Consider the following 15,704-nt stretch of genomic DNA (forward strand, 5'->3'; position numbering starts at 1 on the left):
ATTGCGTGACGCGGATAGCCACTCTCGAGTAAAATATTCATTTCCAGCAATCCGATGAAAGCAATTTTTGAAACGTTGTGTGGATAAAATAATGGAAAATGTTTTTTTGTTGTTTTTTGTTTTTGTTTTTTTTGTTTAACTTAGTATAAATATATATGTTTTTTCATTTGCATTGCGACACCCACGACATCCATGATAAAGAACGTTACTACAGTACTCCGGGAAATGATTTTAACACTTGTTTATTTTATTGATTTCACTGATAACTTACAACACAGTAGCAGTTTCAGAGATACACTTAACCAATCCTCTATGATTTATGGCAACTGAATCATTGACTGACAAATAAAGTCAAGTGGAAATACCATAATTTCTATAGACTACTAACTGCGTGACGGCATCTCAGCTCTTCTAGCTGTGTAGAAAATTTGTACCTACACAATATGCTCAAACTCAGCTAGAAAACTCGGAATTTCTTGAATTGAATTAGCCGAGGAAGAAATTGCGTTTAAGTTTCAATCATACTGGGAAAAAAATCCATCTTTTCTACTTTGGTTGTTTGATCAATTAACTGAAATTTGCAGATCAAAACACTGGTAGACAAATAAACATTACAGTGGTCGATCTAGGACTAGGTTTACAATAAAGGAGTTCCCGAATTCATCAATTTTAGAGTATTAGGATTAGTAGGGGTTTACAGTGAAAGGATATTCGGATTCTTAATCGTTTATACACGACGATAACTCCGGGAACATTCATGATGGAATGGTTAACAAGCAGTTTGTTGCCTCGACAACGAGAAACAAAATGCCTCCGAAAATAAGGCTAGGGGTAGGTTGAGACAGTCTGAAGTTTTCTTTCAACTCGCTGACCACGGTACTGTTGTCCATCATGCCAGGTTCCTCCAGGTATTTACTTAGGGTTTAGGGTCGAAAACCGTCGAGGTTTTCGATCGTGCCATCGTCGTCATCTGCGCAGTAAAGTATAAATTGGGCACGGTTTCTGAGGAGTATGGCATTACCCATTATAAAAGTGATTACCTACACCTGAAACAGCACGAGGTAATCACCCAGCGACCGCCATCAAATGGCCATCAATGCGCCTACGACTCGACTACGACTGGATCATGTAATCCGCCATTTTCGTTCCACCGCAAACTCAAAAGATCACAGGCGGAAAAATATCTGGACTCGAGAGAAAATCGTTCACACGACAAAACTCTCCAGATTCAAAAGTTTTCGGATTCAAAGTTCCCACTTTAAATTCCGGATTCAAAATCTCCGGAGAAACGACCAAACCGGGGAGTTTTTATTTCGGTTTCGTCCACTTTTGTGTAAATGGCAAAATCAATCCGGCACTAAAACATTCTGGATTCATCACGAATCCGGAACAATTTCCTCTAGTGTAAACCTGCAATCCTGGCCATAAGTTGTTGGGACACCTCCCATTTTTGCGCGCTGAAACCCACGATTTCAACTAGGTCCTTAACGTTTTAGAACAAAAGATGAATGGAAGCAAGTACAATTGACCCCCCCTCTCCCCTAGCAATGTTGCATGAAAACGAAGCTATTCTGAAGACTAGATTGGATGTGGGAAAAAAGGAAAAAGGGACAATAGAAAGTGGTTAGACAGTTGTGTTGGAACCAAACGCGATTGCTGAAAAATCGCTATTATTGGAATAAGACGTGAATATCTATCTTCTCGTCTCTTTAGTTCGAGAATACTGTTCTAGGAGGCGAACAACTCTTGAAACGAGGCTATTCTGAGGTTATTGTCAAGGATTTTTTTTCTTCAAGATTTTTATCAACATTGACAGGGGGAGGGGGTAGGCGGGCTTGCGCGGTTTTGGTCTTAAGAGAGGCTGCCTGTGAAGTCATCTGCCGTAACTGTCCCAACACTTTTGACCAGGATTGTAGTCTTAAATGAACAGCGAACATCCATCTTGTTTTGTTCGCGGAAGTCGGTCACAGAGGAGCGAATTTCAATGAAATATATATATAATTTGATTAAGCAATTAGCCAAAAATAGGTTGGCCGCCAAAACAGTTTAGGGTTTAGCCTAACTTTAACCTTAAGTTTTAAGACTGAAGAAAAAAAGGAAAAAGCACTGAGCATTTCAGTTGTTTGAAACAGAAACATTCGCGCACAATGAATTATATGTATAGTACGTGGGTAACCAGGAAAGCAATCCGTCCAGCACAGTAATTGTTCAAATTAACAGCTTACCGAGACACTCGCACTGTCGATGCCTCTTATTTATGACTTTTAGGATTTGTTTACTTTACTTTTTCCGACTTTTTAGCAGGAGAAAAAGCACTAAATGTGTTGGCACAAATAAAAAGGTTTAACCGAGAATCGATCCGTCGAAGTCAACAAATACAAATTTAATCACTGTAGCGTTCCTTCAGATCACGTAAGGCTACAAACCAACAATATCAACTTGTCATCACGCTTAACAAATGAACTTAGAACGATTTTCTTTCTAGAACTCGTTCTTGTAATTAAAATGATCAGAGAAAGAACGACAGCCTAAAACGACATAGCAGTAACACCCGAACTCCGAGTAAATTGCTCTTAATTGGCGTTTTTAATTAACGAAATTTCCAAAGCGATGACTTTCAAAATATAAAAGTTAAAAGTGGTCCATTATGTTTTTCTTTTTTCACCCAAATGTTCTAAGATAGCCATCTGCGGTTTGTTGGAAACGAATTATGTATTCAGGGTGACCGCCAGAGTCACGCAATTGTTTACATTCTCACGGCGGTTCAGGGAAAAATTCATGAGAAGCACAGGCCAAGGCGGGCGACTTAAAATCATTTGCCCAGAGATATTTTTTGATTTTCAAACAGGTGGGTGTACAGTTAATCCGTATAAAGTGTTTTTATGGCATTTAAAGTAATAGCCCATAGAAAAATATGGCGATATTTTAGTGCTATAATTCGTTTGAAACACATCGTAATATTTTCCGTTTGTGTTCGATCTCGTTTCAGGCTGAAACGAAGCCTCGATTTATTTTATTTTTCGCTCAGTCATACCATGAAGACCTGAGCTGAATGTAAAGACCATTGAAAGATTCTCAAGTAGCTGTTCTGCGGAGCGCGAAGCAATCAAATATTCGGAAACTTCAGCAAAACCGGAAGTAGATTTTGAGCCTAATCGGAAAAAAATCGTTTTTCGCAAATTTCTCCCCAAAAAAGCTGCATTAGCAGAAACTAACTATGGTCCGTTTGTTTACTAGCTAGGGCCAATCTATGGGCAAAAAATGAGCAAAATCGATTTTTCGACTTGTGCCGTTGTTTGGTCCATAATTATGGGCACTGGCTCTTAAGAATCTTTCAATGATCTTTAAATTCAGCTCAGGTCTTCATGGTTTGACTGAGCGAAAAATAAAATAAATCGAGGTTTTGTTTGAGCCCGAGACGAGATCGAACAGAAACGCAAAATATTACGATGTGTTGCAAACGAATTATAGCACTAAAATATCGCCATATTTTTCTATGGGCTATAACTTTAAATGCCATAAAAATACTTTCGACGGGTTAACTGTACACCCACCTGTTTGAAAATCAAAAAATATCTCTGGGCAAATGGTTTTAAGTCGCCTGCCTTGGCCTGTGCTTCTCACAAATTTTTCCCTGAACCGCCGTGAGAATGTAAACAATTGCGTGACGCGGGCGTCCACCGTGAATACATAATTCGTTTCCAACAAACCGCAGATGGCTATCTTAGAACATTTGGGTGAAAAAAGAAAAACATAATGGACCACTTTTAACTTTAATATTTTGAAAGTCATCGCTTCGGTAATTTCGTTAATTAAAGACGCCAATTAAAAGCAATTTACTTGGAGTTCGGGTGTTACTTCTATGTCGTTTTAAGCTGTCGTTTTTTCTTTGATCAGTTTAATTACAAGAGCGAGTTCTAGAAAGAAAATCGTTCTAAGTTCATTTGTTAAGCGTGATGACAAGTTGATACTGTTGGTTTGTAGCCTTACGTGATCTGAAGGAACGCTACAGTGATTAAATTTGTATTTGTTGATTTCGACGGATCGATTTTCGGTTAAACCTTTTTATTTGTACCAACACATTTAGTGCCTTTTCTCCGGCTAAAAAGTCAGAAAAAGTAAAGTAAACAAATCATAAAAGTTTAAATCATAAATAAGAGGCATCGACAGTGCGAGTGTCTCGGTAAGCTGTTAATTTGAACAATTACTGTGCTGGACGGATTGCTTTCCATGTTACGCACGTACTATACATATAATTCATTGTGCGCGAATGTTTCTGTTTCAAACAACTGAAATGCTCAATGCTTTTTTTCTTTTTTTTCTTCAGTCTTAAAACTTAAGGTTAGAGTTAGGCTAAATCCTAAACTGTTTTGGCGGCCAACTTATTTTTGGCTAATTGCTTAATCAAATTATATATATATTTCATTGAAATTCGCTCTTCCGTGACCGACTTCCGCTAACAAAACAAGATGGATGTTCGCTCTTCATTTAAGACTGCAATCCTGGTCAAAAGTGTTGGGACAGTTACGGCAGATGACTTCACAGGCAGCCTCTCTTAAGACCAAAACCGCGCAAGCCCGTCTACCCCTCTCCCCCTGTCAATGTTGATGAAAATCTTGAAGAAAAAAATCCTTGACAATAGCTTCAGAATAGCCTCGTTTCAAGAGTTGTTCGCCTCCTAGAACAGTATTCTCGAACTAAAGAGACGAGAAGATAGATATTCACGTCTTATTCCAATAATAGCGATTTTTCAGCAATCGCGTTTGGTTCCAACACAACTGTCTAATCACTTTCTATTGTCCCTTTTTCCTTTTTTCCCACATCCGATCTAGTCTTTAGAATAGCTTCGTTTTCATGCAACATTGCTAGGGGGAGGGGGGTCAATTGTACTTGCTTCTATTCATCTTTTGTTCTAAAACGTTAAGGACCTAGTTGAAATCGAGGGTTTTAGCGCGCAAAAGGGGGAGGTGTCCCAACAACTTATGGCCAGGATTGTAGGTTTACACTAGAGGAAATTGTTCCGGATTCGTGATGAATTCAGAACATTTTAGTGCCGGATTGATTTTGCCGTTTACACAAGAGTGGACGAATCCGAAATAAAAACTCCCCGGTTTGGTCGTTTCTCCGGAGATTTTGAATCCGGAATTTAAAGTGGGAACTTTGAATCCGAAAACTTTTGAATCTGGAGAGTTTTGTCGTGTAAACGATTTTCTCTGGAATCCGGATATTTTTCCGCCTGTGATGTTTTGAGTTTGCGGTGGAACGAAAATGGCGGATTACATGATCCAGTCGTAGTCGAGTCGTAGGCACATTGATGGCCATTTGATGGCGGTCGCTGGGTCATCACCTCGTGCTGTTTCAGGTGTAGGTAATCACTTTTATAATGGGTAATGCCATACTCCTCAGAAACCCAATTTATACTTTACTGCGCAGATGACGACGATGGCACGATCGAAAACCTCGACGGTTCTAGATATTAAGAAAAGACCAGAATAAATACCTGGAGGGACCTGACATGATGGACAACAGTACCGTGGTCAGCGAGTTGAAAGAAAACTTCAGACTGTCTCAACCTACCCCTAGCCTTATTTTCGGAGGCATTTTGTTTCTTTGTCGAGGCAACAAACTGCTTGTCAACCATTCCATCATGAATGTTCCCGGAGTTATCGTCGTGTGTAAACGGTTAAGAATCCGAATATCCTTTCACTGTAAACCCCTACTAATCCTAATACTCTAAAATTGATGAATTCGGGAACTCCTTTATTGTAAACCTAGTCCTAGATCGACCACTGTAATGTTTATTTGTCTACCAGTGTTATGATCTGCAAATTTCAGTTAATTGATCAAACAACCAAAGTAGAAAAGATGGATTTTTTCCCAGTATGATCGAAACTTAAACGCAGTTTCTTCCTGGGCTAATTCAATTCAAGAAATTCCGAGTTTTCTAGCTGAGTTTGAGCATATTGTGTAGGTACAAATTTTCTACACAGCTAGAAGAGCGGAGATGCCATCACGCAGTTAGTAGTTTATAGAAATTATGGTATTTCCACTTGACTTTATTTGTCAGTCAATGATTCAATTGCCATAAACCATAGAGGATTGGTTAAGTGTATCTCTAAAACTGCTACTATATTGTAAGTTATCAGTGATTCAATAAAATAAATAAGTATTAAAATCATTTCCCGGAGTACTGTAGAAACGTTCTTTATCAGGGATGTCGTGGGTGTTGCAATGCAAATGAAAAAACATACATACTTATACTAAGTTAAACAAAAAAAGAAAACAAAAAAAAAAAAACATTTTCCATTATTTTATCTACACAACGTTTCAAAAATTGCTTTCATCGGATTGCTGGAAACGAATATTTTACTCGAGAGTGGCTATCCGCGTCACGCAATTGTTTACATTCCAACGCCGGATTTTGGGCAAAATCTATGAGAAACACAGGCCAAGGCGGGCGACTTGAAATCATTTGCCCAGAGATGTTTTTTGATAGCCTAACAGGTGGGTGTATATTTAACCCGTAGAAAGTGTTTTTAGCGGAGCTCCGGCGGAGCCCCATACCCATATAAGGAAGAAAAGGAAACCCATGAATTGATTTTCTCATGGTTATCATGGCTAGCGGTATTACTCGTGGGCGCGTACGCACGACGGCGACGACGACGACGACGACGACGACGACGACGACGGAGTCGCGCAAGATGGCGGCCATACTCAAACTAATAGGCTGACAGAGACATGCACCCTCAGTTGGTAGCGGGTGAATGCCATTTTTCTTGGCGGGATTTTTAAAGAAAAACGATAGCGGAGGTTGATTTAATATTTTTAAGACAGGGTTGCGCTGAAGCAAAAGACAGAAAGCAAGAATTAACAGGCAAAGAAGTAGCGAAGAAGATCGCGAAAAAGACTGAGCGGGCCAGCGCTGGGGAAGGAGGCGAAACAGTACCGAACAATGCCGTGAATTATAGCTAGTCAAGAGCTAGAGAAAGGAGGTGAAATAATATACCGAACAATGCCGTGAACCAAAGCTGACGAGGGCTATAGAAAGGAGGCGAAAGTACCCGACAAATTGATTCAGAAGACTGCCGAACTCTCCATGGCCAAGTTCAAAATTCGCGCGAACGTGATGCTGTGCAGCCGTGCAAGAAAATTCAAAAGTCACCTGATTTGGTCAGGTGATGAACAAGAGAAATCAAACGTACCCGAGTGTTTTAGAGAAATTGCAAAACAATAAACGTAGTGGAGAGAAGTGGTTGATTCGTTGATCTATCGAAAATATAACTTCAGTTTAGTCTTCACAACTTTTGCTGCAAGTTTCTGCCTTGAAGATTTACACTGGCCGAACTGAATTGCCAACTTGCGGTAAGTGACTTTTGTTGTTGCGTTTGCTATGAAAACTAACAAGTTTCCTCGGCGATATAAGCTTATTTTCAATTGGAATCCATTAAAAGTCTTCCTTATTTGAAGCCATGCTGTAAGAGATTTTAAAAATTGCATCGTTTTAATTTCGCTCGTCTCTAAACAATAACACGTGGGTCGCTTTGGAGGTTGGAGGTCGTCAATTTAAGCTTATAACCTCACATCTAAAAATAAGCTTAACCAAAATCGTACTTGTAAACACGGCCGGGCGAATTTTGAAGTTTTCTCTGATTTAGTTAGCACTGCCGCTTCGTAGACTGCTAAAATTTGTTCTTCTGTTGTTGAAAACTGAACCAAGAAAGGTCTACAAACCATTTTAAGCCGAAGCGAACAGGATTTGCTAAATTTACTTTTGTTCCTATGTGAATATTTGCATATTGTGATTACAAAGTATGGAGATTTCCTCGTTTTGTTAGTTCAATTTATTCGGTTTGGCGAAATGCTTTTGTGAATTCCGCGGTTAAATTGGTTGAAGACTGGTAAAGCTACTGCCAATAAAATGACTGCAAAGCTAAATTAAGCCGTCGGCAAAAATACAGACTCTCAGTAATATTCAAATTTAAGTGTGAATAATTTTTAAACTTTAACACCGTAAGCTTAAACGAATTTTCTTTATCCTCTCTTTTATTCGGTCACCGTTCATTGAAAAGGGATTTGCTGTTGATACTCGAGCTCAGATGTAGTGATATGCATCTTGTGTTTATAATGTAGATTTCCTCGTTTTATTTTGTTGTCTGTCCAATTAGTTCGGTTTGGTGAAATGCTTATATAGTCCAAAATGTCGAGTAGACGATTATGCATGGCAATCCTGTCTGCAAATAAAGCTCTGCTTTGATTTTGATTGGCTATTTCATGTTATTTGTGCCATTGCTTTTGGTTGGGGGTACATGGACCCTATTTTCGTAATAAGAGGTTATTCCCCAATGCGGTATTTACACTTAATATGGAAATGTTCCAAAAAAGTGAGATAGTACTAATTAACTCGGTAAATTGAACAGTGTAATAGAAGTTCTTGCCCTGACCATTTCTCAGTAATAAGAATAACTTTTACATACATATATACACAATTTAGTTGGAGAGAGCGCTCTCCTATCTCCACTTTCTCTCTCTTTGCTCTCTTCTTCACACTAATTCTTTATTTACTAATGTATTAAATGAATGTCACTGACTGTTTTCTTTGTTGTGCGTGCATACTTTTTTGCTGGTCGAAGAAAGTTTCAGTTTCTTCCTGGCTGTACAGTTTCCTTTCTCCTGTCCTGTACCAATTTGTTTGTGATATAACTTCGTGAATTCTCTATTCTCCTTAAATTTTATCTCATCAGGTTGATAGAATGCACTCTCAGAGTGTTCCATCATTGTCTTCAGTCGCTACAATTTTCCGGAAAAAAGCAATAGTTTTCTTAATTTCCTTTTACTTTGTGTTAGGACTTCTTAGCATGCCTGTAATTGGCCCATGGGCATTACAGGAGAATAATTTTCAAGTAAAGAATTACATTCGTTTTAGTGTTGAGTATTTTAAATTGTTATGAATTAGGCATTTATTTTTATTTTTTATATTTTTTATTTTAGTCGCACGCAATGTTTTATGGTTTTACCAAGGTATACCATGTAAATGTAAATAATGCACTGGAATTGGCCAATCAGAGTGTGCATTATATCGGCTTTAAACACAAACCACATATTACAAATGACTCATATGTGAATGATATTTTTATTACAGAGAACTGGACAGGGCAAGAACTTCTCCTTCTTTTGTGAATTTATATATTAATTCCTCTCAGTGCTGTCAAAATGTCTCAGGAACCTTCATTTCTGATAATCTATTATTTTCCACCATACCTACAGCACAGAAGCTCACCAAATCCTAACTGATAACTAACATGTGTGTATCTCTAGCCTTTGCTGTGTGGTACATGTATATTCTGTTATCCTGCCTTAACTGCTAGGAAAAATTTTGGCAGAGCTGTTGCAACAGTTTCACTTAAATTGATTTCCAGTGACAGCGCTTCATGTAGCAGTGTTATTGAGTATGAACTTTATGGAGGATTTTAAATTTTTATTTTTTTATGATTACAGACGACAATAAAATATACATGTGTATACATAACCTGATGTTGGTGTTGGTTACAAACCGTAGTTCATAATAGTCATCCTATTACAGGTAAGGGGGAAAAGTTCCGAGAGTTTAGAACATTTCTTCCCCCAGCACACCTTCTGTCTATAGGTGCAATAATTGAGAGGTTATATATATGTACGAAGAGTAATGTAAAGTTACTGTATAAACTTAGCATTAAAATCTGACATTTGAACACCTCCTTTGCTAAAATTAGTCATGATTTAATTGTTATCACTCCCTGTGAATTCATAGAGATTCCAGAGGCAAATTATAACCTAATGTGGAAGTCCTGTCTTCAAGTGAGGGAAAATGACACAAAAGAGTTACAATGAAAGTAAAGAGAATTGTGAATGTTGATATGGTGTACATTAACATCATGTAAAGGTATTTGGTGAGTGCCAAAGGCATAACATTTCATGTATTGCTTTTTCAGGACAAATTATATAACAGTGACATTTTAAAAGGTGTGATCAGAAAAATAATGAGTACATTGTCCAGGCAGCATCAGTTTATGGACAGCATATGCAGACAGTAAGAGGAACTGTAAGCACTACCATGTAAGTTAGTTTTATGCTTATGACTTCTTGTTCTTGAATTTTGTGTCATTTCATCACAAGAATAGGTAACGAAAGATGCAATAGTTGTTGCAATATATTTTTGAAGGAAAACTTAGAAGTCTGCCTATGCTGGATAACAGCCATGTGTAAACTGAATGTGAAGCAAACAATATGTTAAATATGGGGCAAGCCTAAAACCCAGAAACGGGAATCCGGAATCTGGAACCAAAAACCGGAATCCAGAAACTGGAAACCGGAATCCACAAATCAAAGAAAATAAGTTCTTCAAATACGCGAAAATTGTTTTGCTTAGCTTTTTGACTGTAAAAAGTAAGCTGCCAAGTAAAAAGGACCTCAAACTTAACCTTTTTTGAAACGAAAATTCCCCGTCTGTTGAAATTGGGCAACCGTTATTTTTAGTGAGGGCTATGATTATGAGAATCTCAGTAAAGTGCGTCTTAATTTTATTCCAAGCACCTCGAGAGTGTCTAAAATAAGCTTGCTGGTAATTGCCATTTTGTTTAATAAGTGATCTTCAATTTACCGGAAGTATAAATTTATCCTTTATGTCTAGTACATACTGAACAAGATAGAAAATGTCATAGAGAACAGGATATCCATCAGTGGCAGCCCCCTGTACATTGATGGTCACGCCCCCCAATTTCGAAGTCCAAGGGCTAACCCATCTGATCTAAATATGAAATTTGATTTTTCCGACAGATACGAGACCAATTCCAGCTTAACACAATTTCCACACTGATACTGTGACAAATCAGCATTTCATATTCTTAGCGGCCATCATATTAAAACAATTTGTAGAAATGTTGCACACTTACTTCTGTCTGCTTCTCACTTGCTGACAGATCAGACCACATGCTGTTCAAAGATGCTAAAAGACTGCCAGAAACTCACTGCAATATCCTATAATAGCTTGTTGTTAATGTGCTGCTCACCAGTCTTCTCAGAGCAATTTGATCTAGACAAGAACCGGGCTCTCACCAGGGCCAGCTTGAACAAAAGATGGGTAACTTAGCCTATGAGCAGGCTCTCGTGTTTGGGCTGGGGGTGTGAGTGGCAAAGCCGCATGAAGGCTCTTGGTGACATGCCAATGCAGAAAAACACTAGACACCTATTTAGCCTGCTCAGACAATAGAGACAGATACTACCAAAAAATCAGTAACCCTGACTGGATAGTGATGTACCCAATGAATAGCTTTATGCAGCTTTTGAACAACGGGGTCAGATATATAGCTAAGGGTTGTTCAGAACTAGTCAATAATTTTTTAGCAATTACAGTCTGTGGCTGAAGTAAAGCCAAGAAAATAAATAACAACAAAATGATTTTTGCTCATATTTATTTATTAGACATTGCTGAAGTGAATTATTTCTATCATCATTCATAATATCTGGATTCCAGATTCTGGATTCTGGATTTCGGTTTCCAAATTCAGTGTTTTAGGGTTGCCCCAGATGATGTATGTGCATATGTTAATCTTGAATAATCTGAAATTTTAGAGAGTTTAAAAATATCATATCATATCTGTGATGGTTCTGAGGTGGAGGGCTGTTACATGTACATGTAAAATTTGTCTCATGCACGATTTTTCACTCGTTATGATTCAGGTGCAAATAGTTTCTGTATCTGTTGATGTGCAACAATCTACACCAATATTTCAACCTAATAATGTACAGTGTATATTAATTACCCAAATTATGCTGTTTGTTTTTAGTTGGCCAGTGCTACATAGTAATGTGATGTTGAAGTGCACAAATTTACAAACATGCCCAGTGTCAACTTGTCAAATACATGTATATGAACTGGCCAGACAGTGTAGATTACAAAATTCTCTGTAAGGTAAGATGTTTCTTAAGCATTATTTTGTAATTAATGATTTCTCAGACATTGTTTTCTTCAAGAAAAGATTCATACCCCACATGGAGGTTTTTTCTCTATTAGAGCTCTTGATTCCTGATACTTTAATTTGGAATTTCTAAAGACTGGCCGTGAATGGGTGTTGGGTGTGAATATCTTCTGGAACGGCACATTCATTCATTGAGTAAGCAAGAACATCAGTATTTATCGTGACAAACTCAGATTTTCTTCTGGAAGCTGAACTCATATACAGTTGTACAGTTATATGTACAACCAAACAGCCTGGATGACCCTGTGATTGGGACAGTGCACATTGTTGTAACCCTCAATGTTCCAGTTGCTTGTTTGAAGCAAATTGCATTTGCTCTCGAAAGCAAGTGGCGAAGTTCATAACAGTTATGTAAGTTTGCTTTGTATCTCAGGGCAGAGCCTGCCACAGTGAAAGTTGGAGTACCAACCCCTAGCATTTGATTCACTACTAACACTCAGTAAACAGCTAACAATGAAGTACACTGTATATCAAAGAAAAGAATTACATGCCTGTTCCTGTCAGTCAATATATGAACAGGTTACAGATGGGAAGCCTGTATTAAAACATCAAAGATTTTCAAAGCAACCATGGCCTGGTGAGATATTTCTGAGGTAATATAAATTTAAGGTCCTTTGATTGCTTATAGGCATTGATTTTTATTGTAAACAATATCTTACTGAGTGTATTTTTCTTGTGTGTTAATTGTTGGAGAACACAGAGGTCACTGTTATGACAGAGATATTAATTTGTGAAAAGTTCTATAAACAAATGCATCTGGGAACAAATTAATTTATCATGGATGCAGCTTCTGAGAGATCCCCAATATTAATGGAACATACACTGTTCATACAGTACATGTAAAAGAGTTCAGTAATTCATTACTTACGATTGTAATGCTTTGTTTGGTTTCTCTGTATTTACAGACAACTTGATGGGATTATAAATTCTGCACCAAGTTCATTGAATAAACTGACTTGGAGGTTCAGTTCTGCAACCCATCCTGTTTGTAGTAATATCCTAGCTGCAACATTGTGACAGATACACTGCATTACATTATTAAGAAACACATATTAACTAATTATTTTTAAGTGCCTGTTAATTTAATCAGTTTTTCTTAGAGATAATTTACTCATGGTTTATTTAAATAATTGGCTTTTTGGCTTTAAAATGATATTTATTGAGCTTTTAAATCAATTTTGTGATATTCTGCATTGGACATGGCATAAATTGATATTTAGCCAACACGAAATGGAGAACTGGTCTTAAGCAAAGTTGCAGGATTAGCATTTTTGTAGAAAGAAAGGGTTGAGAAATTTGTGACATTCTACAGACAGCCTTGCCATTCGCAATGTCCGATAAGGTTAATTTGTTCCATTCTGTTGTAGAAATAGTGTTCTCTAATTTATAAATTATTTCAATCTGTTGTTTAAACGATTGCCTTATAACCCCTCTCCTGGCTTTGGTGCATGTAGGATATTGATGTATTTTTTATCCATTTTGCTGTAAATTATCTTAATTGATATGTCAATCAAAACATATCTTGGATATGCTGGGCTCTTCTGACAAATGTACCCATGCCTCATAACCTTTGAGTGCATTTGGTTGTGTAGTGCAGACAAAATACATGTACATAATATAACTTCCTCTTAGCTCACTGATAATTCTTGGTATAATTTAATCATAGTAAAATTAATTAATGGAATCCAATAACAGCTCTTGTAGTCCACAATGCCAGTCGAAAAAAAGAACAAATCACATTGAAATTGAATAATAAAATTATTATTAGAAGCCTATGCAAGTATTCATGATCAGCAAAAAAAATATATCGTAATTACCATTCATGCGAGGGTGATTTTGCTCATTGCAAACCCGTCCAGCAGGAGGAGACTCCATACAATAGTGAAGATGGCTAAATGTATCTTTGGAGACAAGTTAGAAAACAAAACTTTCCAACTTTTCACATATGTATACTGTTTTGGTACTTTTGTGAGATTTCATTTGGTAGAGATTCAGGGACTGAGTATATTGTAACCACTGCATTTCAATCAGTCCCCACAACAAAAAAATGTGTAAACTTCTTTTGTGTGGGAGTCCCCATGTTAGCTAAGGAAGAATATAATGATTAATAACAATGCCTTGTCTTTCTGAATAAGGTAGGAAAGAACAAGAAATGCCACCAAAAAGCACAGAAGACCGTTCTGTTATGTGATCAAGATTTTTGGTGGCTTCCAAGAAATCCTTGAAATCATGGCTCTATATTTCATAATCACACCATCTTACACCTCGATCTGCTGATGTAATACTAGTTCCGGCTGAAACTATTAAATCATTCGCAATTTACCTCATACAAGTTGGATTATTTTCATTAGTAACAACATTCCGAAAAATAACTGAGGAGCTCCGCTTTTAGGCTGGCCTAAATCTATATATTATGATATTTAAAGTTATAGCCCATAGAAAAATATGGCGATGTTTTCATGCAATAATTCTCTTGCGACACACTGTAAAATTTTGCGTGTCAGTTTGATCTCTTTTCGGGCTCAAAACTAACTTTGATTTATTTTATTTTTCGCTCAGTCATACCACGAAGACCTGAACTGAATATAAAATCCATTGAAAGATTCTCAAGTAGCTGTTCCGCGGAGCGCGAAGCAATCAAATATTCGGAAAATTCGGCAAAACCGGAAGTAGATTTTGAGCCCAATCGGGTCGAAATCGTTTTTGGCGTATTTCTACCAAAGAAAACTGTATTAGCAGAAACTAACTATGGTCCGTTTCTATTCTTACTAGGACCTATCTATGGACAAAATACAAGCGAAATCAATATTTCGACTTGTGCCATTGATAGGCGATTTAAGTCCATTTTTATAGGCATTTACTCTTAAGTTTCTACTATTGACATATGAGGTGCTTAATAGGCCTGCACAAATGTATATAACTGATCTGTTGAATAGCTATGTCCCATTTTGGTCAGGACTGGAAAATCTAATGCATCCTTGCTAATATTTCACGTGCAAATTTGTAGGTTTCCTCTAACTGATCTGCAGAATTCAAGTGGATACCCAGACCACCATTCGGTCGTGTAGGCTTGACGCTTTTATCCGACAACGTGAATTGAAATAGCTGTACATCAAAGGTATTTTAAACCTCTCAAAACCTTATTTGACAAGTATCTCTCCATGCATATTTCAAGCTTTATACCATGCCATAGAAAATACTCGACGGTATTACACTCACCCTTCGTATCGTCCGCAGCGCGTAGGTCGCATTCATTGTGCTGGTCACTGTATTTTCTATGGCGTGGTATAAAATATAGTTATGCCTGAAGGCTCGAGATTGATATTTTACGGTTTTGGGAATTGAGGGACAAAAAAGACTTTAAAAACTTAGATAGAATACTGTTATATCGTTGTATCTTGTTTATTGCCTGGAACTGGTTCTTTAACACCCTTTTGTTATTGGTAGTTGCACTTTCTATGGAAAACATTCATCATCAGCATGGCAATGTACCGATACATAAGCCATAGTGAGGCAAGGTGCAACGACAATTTAGCTTATCGCAGAGGCCAGCCATCAAAAGAGCTGAAGAAACACAATACTAACGGTAATTCAGGCTGCGATAATTTCTTAATTAAATTAGGAATCTTCCCATAACAGCTTTATCCAGTTCATTTAGGTTTAGCTTTGTTCCATTTAACTCACTCTTTC

At 37.5% G+C, this 15,704-nt stretch overlaps 1 protein-coding gene and 1 long non-coding RNA gene across 6 annotated transcripts in view; one reads left to right on the forward strand and one right to left on the reverse strand.

Moving 5' to 3' along the window:
* Positions 1-15,704, reverse strand: part of LOC149117296 (uncharacterized) — a 138,634-nt gene that overhangs the window by 85,330 nt on the left and 37,600 nt on the right. The gene's annotated exons all lie outside the window — the stretch shown is intronic.
* On the forward strand, positions 6,537-14,346 carry LOC149117300 (uncharacterized). 3 transcript variants are annotated; one of them, XR_016205619.1, is made up of 6 exons: positions 6,537-7,362; positions 9,496-9,580; positions 9,969-10,092; positions 11,823-11,947; positions 12,388-12,607; positions 12,920-14,346. It is a non-coding gene; the product is annotated as an uncharacterized LOC149117300 (long non-coding RNA). The 3 variants fall into 3 exon arrangements; XR_016205618.1 differs by having other exon boundaries at positions 9,496-10,092; XR_016205620.1 differs by having other exon boundaries at positions 9,496-10,092; positions 12,388-12,591.

The sequence above is a fragment of the Orbicella faveolata genome, unplaced genomic scaffold (assembly GCF_042242905.1).
Source record: "Orbicella faveolata isolate gen_17 unplaced genomic scaffold, um_ofav_v1 contig_12, whole genome shotgun sequence".
In the NCBI taxonomy this organism is placed as follows: Eukaryota; Metazoa; Cnidaria; class Anthozoa; order Scleractinia; family Merulinidae; genus Orbicella; species Orbicella faveolata.